The sequence below is a fragment of the Nycticebus coucang genome, chromosome 9, assembly GCF_027406575.1.
Source record: "Nycticebus coucang isolate mNycCou1 chromosome 9, mNycCou1.pri, whole genome shotgun sequence".
In the NCBI taxonomy this organism is placed as follows: domain Eukaryota; kingdom Metazoa; phylum Chordata; class Mammalia; order Primates; family Lorisidae; genus Nycticebus; species Nycticebus coucang.
Window position 1 is genome coordinate 51,054,571 of NC_069788.1, and position 19,108 is coordinate 51,073,678.

The 19,108-nt window shown below is 38.0% G+C and overlaps 2 non-coding genes across 2 annotated transcripts; both read left to right on the forward strand.

Moving 5' to 3' along the window:
- The first annotated feature begins 1,201 nt into the window (after positions 1 to 1,201).
- On the forward strand, positions 1,202 to 1,273 carry TRNAA-UGC (transfer RNA alanine (anticodon UGC)). Its single transcript has one exon. It is a non-coding gene; the product is annotated as a tRNA-Ala (tRNA).
- An 11,742-nt stretch (positions 1,274 to 13,015) lies between these two features.
- On the forward strand, positions 13,016 to 13,097 carry TRNAS-GCU (transfer RNA serine (anticodon GCU)). The gene has a single exon. It is a non-coding gene; the product is annotated as a tRNA-Ser (tRNA).
- Positions 13,098 to 19,108: the final 6,011 nt, after the last annotated feature.

A 19,108-nucleotide genomic window follows, 5' to 3' on the forward strand; every position in this document is an offset into this window, starting at 1 on the left:
AGAAAATGCTCAGCGGTGTCCTCCAACCAGCGCACTGACCGTCCGCACCAGGCACAGGTGTTCCTGGAGCTCCGCGGTCAGCGGCGAAATATTGGTATTGGCTTTACCTATCTACTGATTCTGACTCTAGAGGAATTATTAAACCACGCCAGCCCTACGTCTGTATCACAATGTCTCCGGGAGACCAGAGTAGTCCCACCTAGTGCCGAACTGGATCTCATTTTTCTGTAGATGTCTATCAAATGTAAATTCGGTAAAACTAGCTAACGTATTTCAGGCCCGCAGCTGTTGCTTTAGACATGCTAGTCAACAAGTCCCTGCTATGAGCCAGAACAAATTTCTACTGGGTGTTTATCTAAGGCAAGGATGCTGCTCTGGCGCCTAGAACTTAGAACGAAATCCAAGCACAAACCTAAATCGGTCTTCGAGGTTAACTCTTAGCCTTATGTTTACTTGGCCAAATCTTCTCTTTCCGGACTCCCACAGCCATCGGTATCTGATCAAGAATGTGGTATATTTTCTGTTGAATGCTGCAGTGACATATGCTTATCTTCGCAGAGCAATCGCTATACTATATTACAATCCATTTATATACCGGGGGTGCCAAAAAGTATGCACATTATAAGCGATGTTATCTATGTATTATATTATGTATATACTTTGAGCATTTCTTGTAATTGCAGAAGTCAAACATGACTTGTTTCATCTTTTGTTATCGGTACATATTGAGTATCACAATTTTTTTTTCCTTTCTTAAAATGTGTATACATTTTTTTGGCACTCGCTATATTGTCGAATCCTTCCCACCTCCCTCTCACACTTCATTAGAAGATTCTCTGTACTGTGAAATATATCCGGAATAGAGTTCATCTGTAATTTATTTTTCACCGTTCTTTGAATGACTGCTACAAGTTCTACATTAAGGGCTTGTTGAAAAAAAAAATTAGTCACAGCCTTTGAAGCTCCCTTACTAGCGGAGAAAAAAACCTTACTAGCAAAATTGGCGTGTATACCCAGTACTAAATGATATTAAGGGAAAGTACAAGGCAGCTATGGGCGGTATTACTCAATAAAAATTTGTCAAATTGACCTAATTATGTTTTTATAAATACAGATTGAGAAGGTCGATGGGATTATATAACTACATTAAGAGAGAACTATATTGGTCAGCACTTAAGATAAAAACACAATCAGCAAATATGGGGATGTAGCTCAGTGGTAGAGCGCATGCTTTGCATGTATGAGGCCCCGGGTTCAATCCCCGGCATCTCCAGTTTATTGCAAGTTTAGTAGTTTTAAAATTTAGGCGTGGTTAGTTACAAGACTGTGGAAACGTTGCCAAACATTTAGTATCAAAGGTCACATGTTAGCCAAATCGGGCTTACTGTTGTGACAAATGGTGGATGACGAGTAATCAGAAATGTAATTCTGTGGAGAATTCTGCCCTCTCAAATGATGGTTCTAATCTTAGAAGGTAGAATCTCTTCTCCTATTTGGGTCATTCTTCCTCCTTAGTGCTAGCTTTGAGCTTTATATCAGGAAATTTTGAGATATTTACCTTAAGATATCTTTCCTGTTGTTCTCATTACCCTTGTCTTCACCAATATGCTTTTTTGATGTCATGTATACAGCCTAGTGTATAGGTTTGTATAATGTTTGTTGAATAAGACTTGATCTGATTGAACTGAATTTAAATGATCTAAAGGGGAACTTTTTCTTCTCAACAGCAAGACTTGAATTATTGACACAATCTTAAAGAGTTATGCAAACCATGTTAAATTTTTTTCTTGACCAAAGATTGGAGAAGGACAGAGATAGTTGTAAGAATATAATTAGTAGAGCTTATAATTTGTATGCATGAGGTTCCTAGGTCTACCCTTGCTATCACCACAAGGGACCCAAAGGAGAAAAATTCTAGCTGCTCATTCTGCTGGTTCATCGTGACTTGTTTCATTTCTTTTGCTGTGCTGGTCTTTGATTTCCAGTGTTTCGGCTTCCCATTTGCCTCTTTAACGGGTGAAATGTTGCCTGAATTCTGTGAACAAAACAAAGCTTTTGTCTTTCTCTCCTTGACAATTTTGAAAGTAGATCAAACTGCATAAGCAGTTAAATACAAACATATTAATGTTTATTTAGTTTTTTATTGATGTGCCATTCTGTGTGCTTGTTGGCTCAGTAGGACAAACACTGATACTGGGTAGACTTTCGATCTTTGTAGGGACCTTGTTTTTGAGTGGTGAATTTAATTTATGCTTTTGTAATAGTCCCCAACATCTTTTTACTCTGTCCTATATAATATTTTAATATCACATGATAAACATTTCCTCCCTTTTTGTTCCAGCAAAGAAATTCCTCTATATCAATTATTGTCCTATAATTTCTTTTTAATATATCACCCTTGCTGTGGCGTACCAGCTATTGACCTAAGAAATGAGAACTCAACAAATTGAAGACTGATACCGCACTGACCACATAGATTGTTCTTGTGTTCTGTGACCTGTAAACATTGAACATTTCCAAGTAATTTGAACATGAAATAACTAAGTCAGTACTACTTTTCTTTATCTTATTCTGAAAAAGAAGTGCAGATGCTGAAAGGAAGCCATGTTGTTTCCAATGCTAGCAGCTCTGGCTCCATTGACCCTTTGGTGGAGGGAGGAGGGTAGAAGAGAATAATGAATTTTTGAGTATGTATCACACTTGGTCATTTGTCTTGCAGTAACACCGTTATCTTTGACATGATGAAGTCATTTTTCTAAGTTCTCTTCTTCCTGGTTTTCCTTTGAAGCCAATTGCTTTTAAATAATATATACCACAGTACATAAACATAAGCCAAAATAGGATGGATTCACAATATAGATTAGAACCGGCTTTCTTCAGTTAGAGGAACTATTGTGAAAAGGAAAAATGTTTTTCCTGTAAGAGGTAGCTGAATACATAAACTTATTCATTCCACTCTGCTTGCCCTATTAGTAGGCAAAGTGGTTGTTATTTTGTTTTTTATATATTTTTATTTTAGTGACAAGGGACTTGCTATGCTGTCCAGCTTGGGCTCAATCAATCTTCTCATGTCATCCTTCCAAATAGCTGTGATCACAGGTACATGTCACCATACCCAGCTGTTACATTTTAAATATTGATATTTTGATTCTGTTTCTTCATGGTAATTGCTAATAATTATCCAGTTTTAATAGGAAAAATAAGTAATTATAACAAGAAATAATAATAATAAATGTAATAAGAAATAACAATCTCATCTTTTCTTCCTTATCAAGTACACAGTAAGTTAACTGTCATCATCACAATTTTTATCATTATCATAATTTTCATTATTATTATCTGCTGGCATGCAAGTATCTAACAAGCACATTCCCTAAGGTCCAAAAAAATGTGACAAATTTTACTAAAGCAAAATTAGATTTATTTTTTTAAATTTTTATTTTTTAGGGTTTTTTTATTTATTTTTTGAGACAAGGTCACACTTTGATGCCCAGGCTGTAGTGCAGTCACAAAATCATAGCTCACTGTAAACTTGAATTTCTGGGCTCAAGCCTCAGCCTCTCAAGTAGGAGGGACTACAGGCATGTACCACAACCGGACCCTAATTTTAATTTTTTCCTGTAGATATGGAGTCTCGCTATGTTGCCCAGTCTGGTCTCAAATTCTTAGACTCAAGCAATCTTCCTGCTTCTGCCTACCAAGGGCTGGGATTACAGGTGTAAGCCATGTCACCTGGCCTCATTGTAGTTTTGATTTGTATTTCCATTATCATTAATGATGTTGAGCATCTATCTTCTCATTTACTTTTTAACCATTCATATGTCTCTTTTAGAGAAATGTCTGTTCAAGTCCTTTGCCCATTGTTTAATTGGGTTAATCAGGGGTTTTGTTTGTCTGTTTGCTATTGAGTTGTAGGAGTTTCTTACATATTTTGGACACTAACCCCTTATTAGATATATGGTTTGCAAATATTTTCTCCTGCACTATTCAGTATAGGCTTGGGAGGCATCACACATTATGACAGACAGCATTGCCCTTTATGTGCATATCATCCCACAGTAATAATGGGCTGTGGGGAGACACTGCTTCCATATCTGGTGATTCAAGAAAATGTAAAGTATGGGGTGTAGTTGGAAGTTCAGAAGAAAGAAATCAATAAAATATTTATTTTCCTGCTATTACACCTCCAGGATGTTCCTTGTTTCAAGAACTCCTGAATTTTGAAAGAAAACAGAGACGGGAAAGGGAAAGAGAAAGAGAAAGGAAGGAGAGAAAGAGAAAGGAAGGAAGGAGAGAAAGAGAAAGGAAGAACAGAGAAGAGAGAAAGGAAAGAAGAAAGGAAGGTAGGCGAGAGGGAGAGAAGGAGGTAAAGAAGTGAATGAAACTGAGGATCTATTCTTTTAATCTTTTTCCTGTTTTTTAGTAGTACAAAACACATGGTGGATCAATAGAAGTGAAACAGGGAAATATCTTGGTCACAGATGCACCTTCAAAACTGGTTGAGGTGCTGGGATTTGAACCAAGAACCTCATGCATGCTAAGCATACACTCTAGCACTGAGCTACACTCTCAAGTGCAAAGATATGGCTTTGTATTTCTTACATGATTTATACCTATTCTTTCTTTCCTTCCTAAAGATTTGGTAACTTGCAAAGGAATCAGTAATATAAATTCCCGAATTTGTGAAACAGCTGAGATGAATCCTGCATAAACAGCGTCAGAAAAAAGTAACAAAATGAAATTGCCAAGGGAAGAGGCTGATAGGAGACAATCTGTAGTCTTTTGCTCTTTCTAGCCTTCATTTCCTGTTCTTTAAAAATGTAAGGACCGTTTGTTTATTTTTGTTGTTGCAATTGCCATGGAAATCTGCTTCAGAAAATCTTTCCCCAGGCTGACATCTTCAACAGTTTTTCCCACACTTTCTTCTTTCATGCCTTAGATTTAAATCCTTTATCCATCTTGAATCAATTTTTTTTTTAAGTGGTGAAAGGGGTGGGTCCAGTTTCGATCTTTTACATGTGGTTATCCAGTTCTCCCAGCACCATTTATTGAATAGGGATTCTTTTCCCCAGTATACACTTTTTTTTTTTTTTTTTTTTTTGGTGCTACAAACCTGTGAATAAACCATCAATCCTTATGGTTTAAGTGGTAAATGTTATGGTATATGAATTATATCTCAAAGCTGTTATTTATTTATTTATTTATTTATTTTATTGTTAAATCATAGCTGTGACATTAGTGCAATCGCCTGTTAGTGCATTCTAAGATGCACCATAGATGTGGCCCCACCGATTACCCTCCCTCCACCAAAACCTCCCCCCTCCCTTCCCCTTCCTTGGCCCTTTCCCCATAGTCTTGTGCTATAGTTGGGTTATAGTCTTTATGTGAAAGCTATAATTTAGCTTCATAGTAGGGCTGAGTACATTGGATACTTTTTCTTCCATTCCTGAGATACTTTGCTAAGAAGAATATGTTCCAGCTCCATTCATGTAAACATGAAAGAGGTAAAGTCTCCATCTTTCTTTAAGGCTGCATAGTATTCCATGGTATACATGTACCACAATTTGCTAGTCCATTCGTGGGTCGATGGGCACTTGGGCTTCTTCCGTGACTTAGCAATTATGAATTGGGCTGCAATAAACATTCTGGTACAGATGTCTTTGTTATCTTGTGACTTTTGGTCTTCTGGGTATAAACCTAGTAAAGGAATTACAGGATCGAATGGCAGGTCTATTTTTACGTCTCTAAGTATTCTCCAAACATCCTTCCAGAAGGAACGTATTAGTGTGCATTCCCACCAGCAGTGTAGAAGTGTGCCCTTTCCTCCACATCCACACCAACATTTCTGGTTTGGGGATTTTGTTATGTGGGCACTTTTACTGGGGTTAGGTGATATCTCAGAGTAGTTTTGATTTGCATTTCTCTGATGATTAAGGATGATGAGCTTTTTTTCATGTGTTTGTAGATTTTGCATCGGTCTTTAGAGAAGTTTCTCTTCAAGTCCCTTGCCCACCCTGAGATGGGGTCATGTGTTCTTTTCTTGTTAATACGTTTGAGTTCTCTGTGGATTCTGGTTATTAGACCTTTATCGGAGGTATAATCTGCAAATATTTTCTCCCATTCTGAGGGCTGTCTGCTTGCTTTACTCACTATGTTCTTGGCTGTGCAGAAGCTTTTTAGTTTGATCAGGTCCCAGTAATGTATTTTTGATACTGCTTCAATTGCCTGGGCCCCAGTGTATAGTTTTATATGATTTATCAAAGATCAGATGGCTATAAGAAATTGGTTTTATTTCTCAGTTTTCTATTGGGTTCCAAATGTCTATATCTCTATTTTTTGTGTCAATACCATGCTGTTTTGATCACTGTGGACTTGTAATATAGCCTGAAGTCTGATAGGGTGATGTCTTTGGCTTTGTTTTTATTACTAAAGATTGCTTTGGCTATACAGGGTTTTTTTTCTGGTTCCATATGAAATGAAGAAGTATTTTTTCCAAATTTTCAAAGTATGATTTTGGTATTTTAATGGGGATCATGCTGAATTTGTAGTGAAATATAAACATTTTTAACAATGTTGATTCTAACCAGCCATGAGCATGGTATGTTCTTCCATTTGTTAATGTCTTCTGCTATTTTTTTTCTTAGAGTTTCATAATTCTCTTTGTAGAGGTCCTTCAACCTCTTTTGCTAAGTATATTCCTAGATATTTCATTTTCTTTGAAGCTGCTGTGAAGGGAATTGTGTCTTTGATTAGTTTCTCAAGTTGGCTGTAACTGTCATATACAAAAGCTACTGATTTGTGGACATTGATTTTATACCCTGAGATTTTATACTCTGTATTTCTTGATCACTTCCTGGAGTCTTGTTGTTGAGTCCCTGGGGTTCTCTAAGTATAAAAGCATATGACTGGCAAAGAGTGAAAGTTTGACCTCCTCTGCCCCCATTTGGATGCCCTTTATTTCTTTCTCTTGACTGATTGTATTGGCTAGAACTTCCAGCAGTATGTCAAATAGTAGTGGCAAAAGAGGATATCCTTGTCTGGTTCCAGTTCTAAGTGGAAAAGCTTTCAGTTTTACTCCATTCAGTATGCTATTAGTTGTAGGTCTGTGTAGATGGCTTTAATCAGTTTGAGATATGTGCCACCTATGCCTATATTCTTAACTCTTTTTGTTAGAAAAGGATGTTGAATTTTACCAAAATAAATACCCCATAGACTCATGAATGGATTAATAAATTGTGGTATATATATACCATGGAATATTATGCAGCCTTAAAAAAGATGGAGACTTTACCTCTTTTATGTTCATATAGATGGAGCTGGAACATATCCTACTTAGTATCAAAATAAATGAATGGACTTAATTAAACTGAAAAGCTTCTGCACAGCTAAGGACACAACAATCAAAGCAAATAGACAATCTTCAGAATGGGAAAAGATATTTGCATATTATGAATCTGACAAAGACTTGACAACTAGGCTCTATAGAGAACTCAAATTAATAAAAAAAAAAAAGAGTAAACAATCCCTTCTATCAATGGGCAAAAGACATGAACTGAAACTTCTCTGAGGAAGACAGATGAATGGCTAACAAACATATGAAAAAATGCTCATCATCCCTAATCATCAGAGAAATGCAAATCAAAACCACTCTGAGATATCACTCAACCCGAGTGAAAATAACCCACATCACAAAGTCCCAAAGTTGCAGATGCTAGTGCAGATGTAGAGAGAAGGGGACACTTTTACACTGATGGCAGGACTCCAAACTAATACAGCCTCTTCAGAAAGAAGTATGGAGAATCCTCAAAGAACTCAAATTAGAGCTCCCATTTGACCCCACAATCCCACTACTAAGCATCTACCCAGAAGAAAAAAATCATTTTATCATAAGTACATTATCTCTAGATTGTTTACTGCAGGTCAATTTACAATCACCAAGATGTGGAAACAACCTAAATGCCCATCAACTCAGGAATGGATTAACAAGCTGTGGCATATATATACACTATGGAATACTATTCAGCCATAAAAAGATGGTGACTTCACATATTTTATATTAACCCGGGTGGAATTGAAGCACATTCTTCTCAGTAAAGTATCACAAGAATGAAAAAGCAAATGTCTAATACTCAATATTAATATGAAGCCAGTAGACTAGCTAATTCACACCCAAACAGGAGAAAAACTCATTTTAATTTAAATTGGGGGGAGGGGGAGAAGGGGGGTTGGGGTGCTCCCATTGAATGGACACAGTATATGGGGCGTATGGCACACCTTTTGGGCACAGAACATAACTACAAGAGGGACTCCATCTAACAAATTCAAATATTGTGACTTGGTTCTTTGTACCGTCAAATTAACCTGAAAAAGACAAAAAACGATCCTAGGGCCCTAGGAGGCCAAAGCTGGTAGCAACACACCCCTGGTTGGAGCTAAGACCTTGGTGTTAGGAGGTGGGGGCTCCATCACCGCACTGCAGTCTCCAAGCCCAACACCACTTTTTTTGGAACAAAGCCCCTCAAATCGTCTGTTTCTAGAAGCCAAGAATGTCCACTGAACCTTTCCTGGTGATTGCAGGGAATATTCCTGCAAGGTCAAGATGTCATGAATCAATTATAAGGACAAACTGGAAACACTGAACGGGTGAGAGGCATCAGGAAGATACCCAGATCCACATCCCAGAACTTCATTTACCTCCCTGTAAAACCCTGCTAAGCAGAGCTGGTGGGGATGGGGGGTAAGGGAGATAGAGGCAATACTTGAATAAAGGTGATTAGGTAAAGCTAGTCTGGCTTCTGTTTCTTGGCTACCAATCCATAGGGAACAATGAATTATTGGTTTCTTGATATGTTTGTTTTGTTTTTGGTGGTGGTAGTGGTGGAGGAAGCTTCCCTTATTTTAAAATAAGAGCTGGCCCGACTCAAATTCATATCTATTGATTTCTCAGGCATCTTCAGTGCTATCTTTCTTTCTCAATTTCAAACTTACTAAAAAATTGGAAAAAATAATACAAAATAGATGTATACTTTTACTCAGATTAGACATTGTTAATATTTTACCCTATTTGCTTTGTTATTTGCTTGTTCTCTTTCCTGTAAGTTGCATACCTTATATCCATTTACTTTACTTAAGTACTTTATGACACAACCACAGTGTCATTATGAACTTCAGTAAATGCAGCATTGAATGGCTGCATTTAATCTATAGTCTGCATTCCAAGTTGGCCAACTGACCTGATATTTTTTCTCAGAATGTAGTGTCTGGTCAGGCATTGCATGTAGTTGGCACGTCTTTTTTAGTTTTCTTTAATATAGAACATTTCTATGGTCTTTTTTGGCTTTTACAACATTGTCCACCTCAAGGACAGAGATTGGATATCACTATCATCATCATTATTTTATTTTTGTAAATGTATTGTGCACAAGTATAATTTTGTCACATGGATATATTGCACAGTGATGAAGTCAGGGCTTTTAGTGTATCCTTCAACAGAATAACGTATGTTGTACACATGAAGTAATTTCTCATCATACACTCCCACCCCTGGGACGCTCCTCTGAGTGTCCAGTGTCTATTATTTCACACTTTATGTCCAGGTGTACCCATTACTTAGCTTCCACTTATAAGTGAGAACAGGGGGTATTTGTCTTTCGGTCTCTGATTTGTTTCACTTAAGATAATGGCCTCCAATTCATCCATGCTGCTGCAAAAAGAACATGATTTCATTCTTTGTTTATGGCTGAATTGTATTCCATTGTACACATATACTACATTTTCTTCATCTTCTCATCTATTAATGGACACTTAGGTTGATTCCATGATTTTGCTATTTTGAGTAGTGCTGTGATAAACATATGAGTGCAGATATCTTTTTGACATGAATTTCTTTTTGTTTGAATAGATAACCCAGTACTGGGATTGCTGGATCAAATGGCAGTTCTATTTTTTGAGAAACCATACTGTTTTCCACTGAGGTTGTACTAAGTTACATTCCCACCCACAATATATGAGTTCCCTTTTTCTTTGCATCTTTTCTAACATCTTTTTTTGTTTTGTTTTGTTTTGTTTTCATCTTTTTAAATAATAGTCGTTCTGGCTGGTGCAAGGTGATATTTCACTGTGATTTTAATTTGCATTTCTTTGATGGTTAGTGATGTTGAGCATTTTCATATACTTGTTAGCTATTTGTATGTCTTCTTTTGAAAAATATCTATTTCTGTGCTGTGCCCACTATTTAATGAGATTATTGTTATTATTATTGTTGTTGTTGTATTTTCTTGTAAATTCTGGATATTAATTTCCTATCAGCTGTAAACATTTTCTCCCGTTCTACAGGTTGTCTATCACTCTGTTGATTTCTTTTTGCTGTCCAGATGGTTTTGAATTTAATTAAGTCCCAGTTTGCCTGTGTTTGTTTTTATTGTCTGTGCTTTTGAGGTCTTAGTCATGAATTTTTTGCCTAAACCAATGTCCAGAAGAGTGTTCACTAGGTTTTCTTCTAATATTCCTGTCATTTTGGGTCTTATATTTAAGTCTTTAATACATCTTAAGTTGATTTTTATATGTGGTGAAAGATAGGGATCCTTTTCTTTCTTATGGATATGGCAATCCAATTTTTCCCAGAACCATTTATTGAAAAGGCTATCTTTTCCCCAGTGTATGTTCTTGTGATTTTGTCAAAGATAATTTGGATGTAGACGTAGGTTTATTTCGGGCTTCTCTATTCTGTTTTGTTGATCTATGTATCTGTTTTTATGTCAGCAGGTAGTATCATGCTGGTTTGGTTTCTGTAGCCTTGTAGTGAAATTTGAAGTTGAGTATTTTGATGCCTCTAGCTTTGTTCTTTTTGCTTTGGCTATTTGGTCAGTTCCAAAAGGATTTTAGGATTGTTTTGTTCTGGTGCCTATAGTTCCAGCATCCTGCTCCTAGCTGCTTTCTACCCCATTCCCACAATGACCCCATGACCTAGCCCCTGCCATCTGGCTCTTCAGGGGGCGACTCCCCACAGGGACAGGGATGGAATAAGGGATTCCCTGGGAGAGGAAAAGAGAAGAGTTCCCCATCCCTTCTCCCCACGTGGACTCCAGAGCCTGTAGGTCAGGGGTGGGGAGCTGACACTATTCTCATCACACCTCCTGAAGGACATCTTGGCTTTTTCCAAGTTTTAGCAATTATGAATAAAACTGCTATTTTAGTTTTGAGGTGTATACAAATTTTCAGCTCATTTGGGTAAATACTAAGGAGCTGGATTGCATGGTAATAGTACGTTTAGTTTTATAAGAAACTACTAAACTATTTTCCAAAGTGGTTGGACCATTTTGCATTCCCACCAACAAATAATGAGAGTTTCTGTTGTTCTACAGTCTCATCAACTTTTGGTGTTGTCAGTGTATTGGATTTTGGCTAGTCTACGTATTTAGTGGTATCTTATTGTTGTCTTAATTTTTCATTTTCTAGTGACATATGATGTCGAACATTTATTCATAAACCTAACTGTTATCTGTTTTCTTATTCTTGAGTTTTTAAGAGTTCTCTGTTTATTTTGGAAAACAGTCTTCTATCAGATATGCACTTTGAAAATATTTTCTCCCTGTGTAGCTTTTTCTTTCATTCTCTTCACAATGTATTTCACAGAGGAAAAGATTTTAATTTTATTTATTTTTTAATTTTTAATTTTAATAAAATCCAACTTAATTGATTTTTTTCAAAGATTGTGCTTTTGGTATTGCATTTAAAATTTAATTTCCAATGCCAATATCATCTGGATTTTCTCTTATATGCTAGAATCTGTATAGTTTTGCATTTTACATTTAGGTCTATGATTCATTTGGGGTTAATTTTTTTCATAGAGTCCTAACTCAAGGCTTGGGGAAAATCGTAGCAACTGACTTCATTCAAAGAAATAAATATGATGATTTGACTCATTAAATGAATAAATACTTAGCCCTCTAACCCAGGGATTGTAGGTGGTTAATTGTATTACGCTGACAATGAGTATATGAAATTAAATAAAAGAACATGAGCGGGAGAGAAGAGGATTCTTCCTGCTAAAAACAGAAATAGAGATAACATACGAAGAAAAAAGCAACAAAACAACATCTGGGCAAGAAGAACTCTCTCCAAAACTCTCCACTAAATACCGGGTAGAAAATCAGACAAATCCTGGTGAGCGGATGGTGGATTAACTTGAGGTTGTCAATTCAGCTTCCTTCTGAAAAGATAAAGATTGTGGGGGGTGAGAGGGCTTGGAGATGGAGTTGGTGAAGTGGCGCTCCCAGGTCATACGGTGAGACAGAGCCGACCACTCTTCTCCCACCATCCCCCTCCCCCACCCCAGCCTTTCTACCATAACCGCCCTGCCCAGGCACCCTGGCAATCCATTCTAGAGCCTGAACCGTCACACCGGGGCACCAGCACTTTTCTACTTTTTTTCTAACCACTGTTTTTACCCATTGCTGCGTGTCACAGACTGATAAATTTCAAGCCCCAGAGAAGAAACAAGAATAAAATGAAAGCGTCCCCTAGCTGTCAGGCATATTTCAGCAGCAAATGCGTATAATGGAATCACTGAACGGAGGTGGGGAGTTTGGGGGGTTATTGTTGTTGCGGTTAGAAAACAGGAATCCCTGGACATGTTCTCATTAGGAGGCAGGGAATTCAGTTCCTCGAAGGCAGAATTCAGCTGCCTAGGGAGCCTAGTCTCTGGGAGAACACTGGGTGGCTCACTGGGTTGAAATCCCATGTTAATTTATTCCTGTGTTCAGTAAGGATCTACGTATTTAATACCCAGGCATCTTGGTTTTACCTGTTCGTTTGATGTGCTAAGTAACTGAACAACTCTAAGCGTCCTTTATCAGTTTTGTGGTTGCTGTGAAATGTGCCTGGAAGTACTCGATTCTGAGTGTGGTGTGAAGATTGTGTAGGGGTGAAGACAGAAAAAGAACAATTAGAAACAGTATTTATTACAGAACGAACCAGTGGGAAGAAGAGAGTGATCTTATCGCACTTAGTGTGTGACGAGGTGGCCGAGTGGTTAAGGCGATGGACTGCTAATCCATTGTGCTCTGCACGCGTGGGTTCGAATCCCACCCTCGTCGACATCTGGGGTTTTCTTTAATCTTCTAAATCTAAATGCCTCCTACTCAGTGTTTGTCTTTGGTGGATTAATTCTTTATTCACCATCAAACAATAAATTGCTAAATGTATCTTCAGCGACCTATAATAGTTCAGTTCTCAGTGTAAGCGGTCTCTCACATCCTGGCAACCATTTATCTTCGGTAACAGTGATCATACTTGTAAATTAAACGAACCAGTTGAATCATTTAATTTTCCCTCCAGATGGCAACCTTCTTGAGGGCAGGAAATATTTATATTCTGTACTAAGTCTCCAGCTTTTTTAAAGAACCAATTAAATATTTAATTGAGGGCCAAAGAAAAATGTTGCCTAACAAACTTCAAGTAAATGAGAAAATCATCCACATAGATATGTGCAACCAATTATTTATGTTCTTTAATTTTTGGCGGGGGGTGGGGTGGGGCGGGGGTGGGTGGTGGGTGAGGGCGGAGCTGATATGGGAAGGAATATTTGAAGTGTAGTCTCTGGGCTGTTTAATCAGAACGACCCAAAGTGTTTGTTATGAATGAGAAATTGTGGGCCTCAGTCTTGATCTATTGCATTATGACCTCAGGAAAGTGTTCAGATATTTCTTATGTTGATCTTAAGTCTTGTACCTGGCCAAAGTATCTGTATGTTACATCCAACCATCCAGAATTCTCTTTATTTCTGTATATTTCCAGCCCAGGAAAACTGTTCCTACCTTCAGTCTTACCAGGCACACCTCTGGTATCTTGGACAGATTTTTTTTGTTGTTTCATTTTATTTTATTGTTTATTATTGACTGTAGTCACCCTGCTGTGCAATAGATATCAAAATGGATCCCTCATGTTTATCTGAAACTTTGTAGCTTTTGACCAATAACTCTCTGTTCTCTCCCCTACCCTTACTCCCAAACCCCCATCCTCTTGTAACCATCATTTTATTCCTACCTCTGTGAGTTAAACTTTTTAATATTCCACATAAAAGTGAAAGCATGAAGTATTTGTTTTTCTTCGCCTGGCTTATTTCACCTAGCATAACATCTTCTAGAGTCATTGACAAAAAATGGAATTTCCTTTTTTTTTTAGGGCTGAATAATATTCTACTATGCACATATATTACATTTTCTATATTCACTTATCTATCCACAGACATTTAAGTTGCTTTCACCTCTCGGCTATTGTGAATAATGCTACATTGATACGGGAGTCTAGATATCCCTTTGACATATTGATTTCAATTCCTTTGGGCATCTATCTAGAAGTGGGGTTGCTGGATCACATGGTAGTTTTATTTTCCATAATAGCTGTACTCCCTCACAATTTGACCAAAAAGGATAATTGCCTTTCTGTGCATTCTTACCAACACTTGTTATCTTTCATCATTTTGCTAAAACTCATTCAGGTGTGAGGTGATATCTCATTGTGATTTTTCATTTCCTTAATGCTTAGTGATGCTGAACATTTTTTCATGTACCATTTGTATGTCTCCTTTTGAGAAATGTCTGTTCAAGTCCTTTGTCTGGTTTTTGTTGTTGTTGTTTGGTTTTTTAAAATTGGGTTGTTTGCTTGCTATTGAGTTGCTTAAATTAGTCATACATTTTGCATATTAGCCTTTTATTAAATATAGGGTTTATAAGCATGTTTTCCTATTTTTTTGGATTCTCTCTCCCCTGTGTTAATTGTTTCCTTTGTTGTACAGAAGCTTTTTAATTTCATGAAATCTCATTTGTCTATTTTTGCTTTTGTTGACTGTCTGTTGGGGTCATATCCAAAGAACTATTGCCTAGACCAATGTGGAGCTTTTCCCCTATGTTTTCTCCTAGTACATATTTTTACAGTTTGGGAGCTTATATTTGAGTCTTTAATCCACTTTGAGTTGATTTTTTTAATATGGTAAAAGATAACAGCCTAATTTCATTCTTCTGCATGTGGATAATCAGTTTTTTTCAACATTGTTTATTGAAGAGCCTAATCTTTCCCCATTGTGTGTTCTTGGCACCTTTGTCAAAAACACTTTACCTTAAATGCATAGGTTTATTTCTGGGTTTTCTATCCTGTTCCATTGTCAATGTGTCTGTTTTTAAGCCAGTACTATACTGTTTTGATTACAATCACTTTATATTTTGAAATCAAGGAGTATGACTCCTTCAGCTTTGTTTATTTTGCTCAAGATTGGTTTGGCTATTCGAGGTCTTTCATACAAATCTAAGGATTTTTTGCCCTATTTGTATGAAAAATGACATTGGAATATTAATAGGGATTGCATTGAATCGAATCTGTAGATTGCTTTGGGTAATACAGATAGCTTAACAATATTAATTCTTCTTTTCCATGAACATGGAATATTATTCCAATTATTTGTGTTTTCTTCATTTTCTTTCATCAGTATTTTCTGGTACATGCACAGGTTTCTTTCTTTCTTTCTTTTTGGCAGTTTTTTTGTTGTTGTTGTTGAGGCTGGGTTTGAACCCACCTCTGGTATGTGGAGCCCGTGCCCTACTCCTTTGAGCCGTAACCACACTGTGTGTGTGTGTGTGTGTGTGCGCGCGTGCGCGCGCACGCACACTGCTCTTTTTTTCCTTGGTTAAATTTACAGCTAAGTATTTTATTTTATTATAAATTGAATTTTTTCTTTAATTTTCTGTTGAAATAGTTCATTATTATTTTTATATAGAAATGCTACTGATTTTTATGTTGATTTTGTATCCTGAAACTTTACTAAATTTAACAGTACTAACAGTTTTTTAATGGAGTATTTTGGATTTTCTATATATGAGATCATACTGCCAACAAATAGATACAATATCACTTCTTTCTTTCTTATTAGGATGCCTTTTATTTCTTTCTCTTGCCTCATTACTATGGCTTCCAGTGCCATGTTGAAAAGAAGTGATGAGAGCAGGAAAAGTGGGAATAGGTAAATTTAATCTTATTTCTAATTTTAATACCCTAAAATTAGAAATATACCCACACAGGGTATAATGTAAGCTCTGGGTTTGTCATACATGACCTTTACTAGGTTGAAGTATGTTACTTCTAAATAATCTGTTGACAGTTTTTTATCATAAGAGGGTGTAGGGTTTTGTCAAATGCTCTTTCTTTATCTATTTAGATGATTATATGGGTTTTATCTTTCATTTTGTTAATATTATATATCACATTTATTGCTCTGGACAGATTTTGAAATTTGTTTTCATTTTCTCAGGAAATCAGCTACCATTTATATGTTCAGTCCTCTATTATGGACACTTCTTCTCTAGGCAGCTGATTGTCTTCCTTAGCTGGATCTTTCCTTTGAAAAAAAGTTTTCCCAGACTATGCCTATGTATTCTTTGGGGGAATTGTCAGAGAAAAGTTGTACAAATAGAGTCAAATAGGCAAGGATGTCTTTATTCATGGCTACTGTAATAGGGGAGAGAGATTAAACTCAAACCCAAGGAGAATAGGGACAGCTGAGGAGTTACAGTTAATAGTTAGAGAAAGGGAGTCATTAGATAGGAAATTACTAAGAAGAACTTGCTTAGATGTTGAGGGTGGGCAATTATTCATAAACTGGCATAGCACAATTCTTGCTAAAACTGGGCTACACAAGCCAAGCACAGGACCTAATCAAGAAAAAGACTCAAAGGAGCCTACCTCAAGTTCAGTTAAGATGGACTCCTTGTAAACATTCACAAGAATTCCCTCAGCTTCCTAAAGGAATAGGAGACCCACAGAATATGTCAGGCACAAAGGACGTATCCACATATGCATTCCCAGCCTCTCCCAGTGTCTGTGCCTGGTACTGCCTGCCCATAGCAGCTGCTTCTGGGCCTTCTCTTCAGTACCAGGACACTTGGGTGTCGGCACCGTCTCCAGTGTGGTCTTTTTCATTACCTTAGTTTGGAAACTTAGACTCTATTCTAAGTCTGAGCTAAGATAAATGGGTGCTTGATGATGTATGTGATCATAATTATTGAAGCATTAAATTCTCAATCACTGTTTGAGAAGAAATGATCCTCCTCCTGTTACTCTCATTTCATAAAGTTCGAAGAGATTGGTTGGGACTCTAGGGTCTATTGGAAAAATCAGTTTTGTTTGGGGTAGGATATCAGTGCTGTGAAAGAACCACATGCTGGATATGGTGGTGACTATAAGAATGACCAGGGTTGTAAGCAACCCACACAGGTAGGAGAGGCTGTCAGGCCATTCAGAAAAGGGGAGAGTACTTTGAGTAACATCAACAAAATGGACAGAAGGCAGGTCCACACCTGCTGAAGCAACACCATAAGAACAAAGTGTTATTTCCCTCTGCAGTTAGCGTCATCATAGACCATATGGATGTACAGCTAAGTGCCCACAGTGGGAGCCAAAAGAATACTGTTGCAAACTTTGTAAACTTAAATTGTTACAGATTGTGCAACCGTTGGTCATTCATAATATGAGCTAATGAAATATTTACAGTTTAATGGGTTTCGCCACTTCTCGAAAGTAGGACTCGACTTACTTTTTTAAGTATGAGAAAATAAAAATGTCAAAGTAAGTAGAAATCTGAAAATAAATCACGACATTTAAAGGCTGCCTCTTACGATTTAGGATAGATTAATTTGTATGAAACCCGGATACTTGTTTCTTCCTAATTTAGATCCTGTCCTTCTGGGAAAATCCTGCTTCCTCCTTGCCCACATTTCTCCATTCTGAGAGACCTTATTGTGTATCTGCAATTTCCTGGTCCTTTCAGGTTTGATCAGCTGAATTCTTTCTTGGTCTATGGGCTGAGAGTTGAGATTGGTGGAGGAGCAGGTGGGGGTAGAGAGACATTTCCTGCCTCTGAGACTCTCCACTAGGACGAACTTTCCCTAGTGCCTCCGCTGCAGCGTTTGGCAGTTTCTGGGAAGGACACGGTCAGAGGTTGGCTCCCTATGGCCCTCGGGTTATGTACTGAAGAGACTCAACGTCCAAAACGATGCACGCAGGGGGAGTTCTACCCCTACCCCTCTGACCCACACGATTGCAGGATTCTTCCCCTTCATCATATGTAGACCTGTATTGGGACGGCGCGCGCCCGGCACGGCTTGGCCAGAGTCGCCTTGGGAAGTGAGTTTTTCTCTCCTACCCGGGGCGGGACACCTTGGACGCCAGGGACACGCGTTCTCCGCGGCCGCAGGCTTTGTAGACCGGCGTTGCAGTTGAGGTGAGTGGTGAGAATGAGAATAAGAAAGAATGAGAGAAGGCAGACAGGGGTAAACTGTCTCAGCTAGATGGGGGATGAAAAGAAATGGTGAGAAGTAACCCTCAGACGTAAGGTCCGCAGCAAAAGAAAGCACGACCAGAAGTCAGGCTCAGGAACTCCGCGAGCGGTATTTAGGTAGGGTTGGGCTTAGAGGTCGGCAGGACGGAGAAGAGGGCTTCAAACCTAGGAAATTATGAGATGTTTGCCTCCAGCGCAGTAATCGGGTTTCCACGTTGCTACACTAGGAGCTTTTCCGCTCCTCCCCTGAGAAGTTAGTGAGGTCGGTAGGAGCAGGTTTGTGCCTTTAAGCTCTGGAACTTGGTAGACCAGTGTTCCGGTTGTACTGCCATATAGGTGTTCCTAGAAAATAATTCCGTACTAATCAGAGAAAGGAGTTTTTCCAAATTCAGAATGCCTAAAAGGTTCTTAACCGGAAGGTCCCACTGCGATTCAAATTCGGATCGCTGGATTCAAAGTTCAGAGTGCTAACCATAACACCATAGGACCAACCACAGATTATAACTATATATCAGTAGTTGTGGTTAAGTATCTCCTCGCTAATAAAGTTTGTTGTAGTTTCAACCTGGAAGAGTTTTAGCAAGACTCTGCTGATAGGGAAAGCTGATACTTTGTTACTGCCGAGGGGGCAAGTGGGCAAGACATATTTCGGGGAGATTGGGGGCACTCTTTTGCGTCTCTGTTGGGAGCATAAATTAGTTTATGAGTGGATTCATATTTTGTGAAATGTGTAGTTTAGGCAATTTAGGAGGCCCTTGTTAGGAAAAAGAATACACATCA